Genomic DNA, 5043 nt, shown 5'->3' on the forward strand with positions numbered 1-5043 from the left:
GCACATTGTTTCCATTTGAAGACCTCTTCAGGTCTGTTTCAATCTTAACCTTACCACTGTGAAGGCCAATTTCTGATAAAACCCTTTCAATACATTTGATTGCAGCATCTCTAGCGGCTTTTGGCTGTAACTTCCAGGCAAACCCCACATGCAGATGTACAATTTTCTCCACAATTTTACAAAGAGCATGCAGAGTGCATATGTGGACATTAGCAAGTGGAATATTTAAAACTGCTTTGAAGTTTGGATCTTGAGTATGCCTATTGGGTGCTTTGTTCCAATTTGCAGGATTACATTCTTTTGTTGATGCCATACAATACAGACAAGGGCTCTTTTCCATAGCTCCTTTGGAGACATTGTACATACATTTAAGGGTTTTAAGGTCTCCTCCCATGTGCCATTCCACCCTGTAACTTCCAAACCCTTCTACTTCAAGCTCTTCCTCTAATTCTTGTGCATTAATGACTTCGGGTATTGTTGTTTGATGGAAAACCCAATCCAGAACATCAAAGTCTTCACTCTCTACTTAAAAAGCACCTAGCCACCAGACATTCTTCTCCGATTGCACGCTGAAGTACTTGGTATCCTTCGGTTTCAATGCTCTGTTCATTAAAGTATGGAAATCCTCTCAATTTTTCTGTTCTTAACAATCTCGCATTCATCAAGCTTTATCACAAAACTGACAACACCATTTGCTTCTGTATGCTCTAGCTCATATAATCTGATCATTTCCTTCTGAAGTGTCATCAAGTCAAGGAAAATATTATTGAACTCATCAAATTGAAGATCCCTCTTTTTACCATGATAGGTACCATGAATGTGGTGAGGCTCACCCAACATCTCCATTATCCTCTCATTGATCTTTTTCCTTGCCTGCTGCACAATGGATGGCTTTGGAAGCAAAGAGGACTTGACTTTACATTGCTTTAACCTTGACTTCATATTTCTGAACAACTTGCTATAACCATCTCTGCTAATGCCTACCTTATCCATAGTATATTGCACATCCTCCTTGTCCAAGCAAGAGCTCTGCAAAAAACCCTCAATGCACTGCTCCTTTGCCTTTTTAAACTTCTTCTCTGTGAAAATCTTTTTGGAAACCTTAGGAGGTAAAACATCACAATAATGTTTAGCTGCCATTTCCATGTTTCATGCAAAGTTTGGTTGTAGCAAAGTCCTAAATCAAAAGGTACAAAATTAATTGATTATTGATCTTGTCGAAATGACAGTAACAAAATAAACAAATAGTGATCAACTAAATTAAAGTTAACTGAATATTAATCATTTAATAAATAACAATAGCATAATAACAACCTAACAAAAAGATTAACAACCTAACATAAGCATAATAATGTGGAGCAGAATCATAATACAACTTAACAAAGAAAAGTAACCTAAGCACCTTAACAATATAAAATAAGTATATATACCTTGCTGCTCTGATTCTCCTGCTGCAACCTCCTCCACCACGTCTCAAGGCTTCAATGTTCTTTAACTTCTTTTCTCTTTGTCTGTTTCCTAACATTGTATTCTTTCTTCTAGCTTGTTTGAGTTGAGTTTGTAGCTTTTCGTTGCTCTCTTTACATTCCTCAAGGTGTTGTTTAAGAGTATTTATCATTTGTTTGGTCAAATGATCTTCTAACTTAAGAATATCTCTCTCTGCCGCAAGACTCTGTGTATAACCCAGCAACCCTCTTTGACCATCACCCACAAATTTTATCAAAGATGAACAATTTGAGAATGGGGGAGTGCTCTTTTTCATTGGGTCCACTGGATACAATCTTCCATCAGTCCAGAGATCAATGTGTTCTTTTTAATCTTGCCGCATTGCTTCAAATATGGACGAGGACACCTCTGCACTTTTGTTTCTCTTGTGCACTAGACAATATTCTTCATTTAGCTCAATGTGTAGATGGTATAAGCTTCTCTTCTTCATGGAAGTCTGTTAACAGTATTTGTCAGAGATAGTACTATAGGGAAAAGCTCTGCAGATACGAGGAAGAAGAAGACACAGAAAAGGTTTGTTTCAGGTTTTGGAAATTTTGAATTTTGGGCCAGAACTAACGTTTTCGTTAGTTTTGGAGGGAGTATTTTTTAGAATACTAAAGATCCTAGAAAGATTTGACAATGACATGTTTCGGTGGAGGTAAAAAGGATGCAAACTCACCTTTTTACAAACATTTCACTATTTTTTAAATAAAGTATATATTCTCTCTCTACATATTCTTACAGGGCACAAAAGTGACCTCAAAATTCCCCTAATGAGAGGGCTTTATGCAGGTGATGTGAGCAGTGGTGGTAGTATTGTTAGACAATCGTTACAACCTATAGGTGCTGCCACATAGACTTTGTGGGATTTTGTAGGGTCCAACCCAATGATGTAACGAGGATTCAACCCGGGTGTTGTATGGGGTAGTAAAATAGTAGCAATGCATTAAATACTAGGTATTCCACCAAGCTTCTTCCCTCATCATAAGCTTTCTTCTAGCTGTTTGTGCCATGTTTGAGTTTTGGAGGAGGGCTCAATGGAGAAGAGGTTGTTGTTGTTGGAGATAGAAGAGCTATTCAATCGCATTTATCTTTGATGGCGTGAGCTACAATGTAGCCATGTCAGGAGGTAGGCGAGGATCACGCCCATACAAGGCCCGAAAGAGACTGAACCTAGTGGAAGCCTGGACTGAAGTATTTTTTGCATGCATAGCAAAAGGAAATACCTGATCCTAATTTTGATGTAAAGGATCCACAAATGAAGCAATTACTTGTTGAGTGCACTATTGAAACACTCTATAAAACAATTGGTCTGTGGATCATATGGGGAGGTAAAGATCTGAGCTACTCCCAATCTTTTTTTCAGAATTGTCATCACCTTGCTCTTGAACGATATCTTGATTAAATAAGAGCATGGTTTAAAATAAGCTTTTGTAAGAGCGTTGCAACAATTGTATAGATGTAGTGCATCTGGAAGGGTGGTTGCCTCATACCATCAGGTTAAGTATTCTCTGATAACTTGGATGTAGTGATTACATGTTCTTCATTGATCCATATTGGGGGCTTGTAGTCAGAGGGGGAGATTTGGTGCTTTTACATACACCTCTAAATGAAATGAAAACCGACTGTCTCATCTTTGGCGTATAATAATGTAATCATAGATTTTCCAAAACCTTGTGAAAATCACAATGCCCTAACATGGGATGAGCATCATAAAATTGTAAATAGAGTGGCTAAAGTAATGGGCACCACATGTTGAGCACGAAGCGGAAGCTTACTATCTCTTGAATAGACATGGCTATGAAGTATGCAAAGAAGAGAGAGGAGAGGAGAAGAGAAGATACACAAAAATTTTACAAATGAAAGAGAGTTATTACTAAATTTTCATAGGCCTTTATAGGCTTTACAATATGTTCACACATTGTTGACCGTCCAACTTTTGGCTCACCCTAACAATCACCCCCTTCAATCAAACTTGGCATGATCATCATCATCATCATCATCGTATGCCCCCTTGAACTAAGTTATACACTCTCATGACATCATGAGTTTTTGGTATACTCGCTAACCATGAGTTTTAGGTTTTCTAACAACTTGGTGCTACTTTTCTGAGATACCATAATGAGGGGTTTTTGGTTTACTCCCAAACCTTGGGTTTAGGTTTTCCCGTTAACCTCATGAGAGTGGATTACAAAACAAACTGCATCTTTTCATAATCAATGAGGGAAGGTCTTATTGACGGCTTTATCGTACTTGTCAAGGTAGTGTCTACTCCCTTACATATCTTGGCTAGAAAGATAAACTCGGGGACAACTATGGGGTTTTGACCAAAAAGCTTTCACCAAACACAATTGGTGTACAATAATTGTCAAATTGGTTTCATTTGAACAACCTCTAAAGATTAAAGTAAGAGCATTTTAATTTATGATAATAGAAGACTTCAATTAAAAAAAAACATGTGAGAGTAGACGTGGGCTTGTCATCCCTTATGTCACTTTGTGTGTGTGTGTGTGTATGTGTGTGTGTGTGTGTGTGTGTGTGTGTGTGTGTGTGTGTGTGGTTCCAAGCTCTAATACCAATTGCTGAGTACAAAGCGGAAGCTTACTGCCTCTCAAATAGACATGGCTATGAAGTATGCAGAGAAGAGAGAGGAAAGGAGAAAGTAAGATGCACACGAACTGTACAATTGAATGAGAGTTATTATTATATCTCCAATCTTGTTGTGTGCTTAGCCTCCACCACAAACTCTCCCTTATATGCACATGTGCCTTCATCTTGGGCACTGCCATCCTTTCTATCCTCAGAACTAGATATCTGGCCTGGTTGCAATGGATTTTTCTCAGAGGAACAACCAGTGGAGGTTGACGAAGGGTAGAGTTCTTTAAATGGCTTTGCCTTTGAGCAATTCATACTAGCAGCAAGAATTTCCCAACTCTCCACCTTCTTTCCAACTCAATGCGTCCCTCTCTTTGATCTTTTCCCACTATAGGCTCCTCTACTTGCTACTCGATCTTCTGTTATTGACTCTAATTCCCCAATTGCACTCTTTAGCTCAATTTCTTGTAGGTTGAATTCCTATTACTATTTTATAGAACAATCAAAATCAAGCAAGAAATGATAAAGAAACCATTTCTTGTACAAAATTTGAATCACGCAAAGGCAAAGCCATTTGAAGAACTCTGCCCTTCGTCAACCTCCACTGCATGTTTTTCTAAGAAAACTTTGTTACAACCGAGCCAATATATGGAGCTTTGAGGTTAGAAGGGATGGAGGTGCCCAGCTGGAGGCATATGCATAGATAAGGGAAATTTTGTGGTGGAGGCTAAGCACACAACAAGATTGGCGGTAGATAGATCTTGGCGCCACACACACACACACACACACACACACATGTACACACACATACACACAAAGTGGCATAAGGGATGACAAGCCCACTACCCTTGCACCTTTTTTCTTATTGAAGTCTTCTATTATCACAACTTTAAATGCTCTTATTTTAGTATTTATAGGTTGTTCACATGAAACTTGTTTGATAATTATTGTATACCAATT

The sequence above is a fragment of the Adiantum capillus-veneris genome, chromosome 1, assembly GCF_014529385.1.
Source record: "Adiantum capillus-veneris isolate H3 chromosome 1, ASM1452938v2, whole genome shotgun sequence".
NCBI classification, from domain to species: domain Eukaryota; kingdom Viridiplantae; phylum Streptophyta; class Polypodiopsida; order Polypodiales; family Pteridaceae; genus Adiantum; species Adiantum capillus-veneris.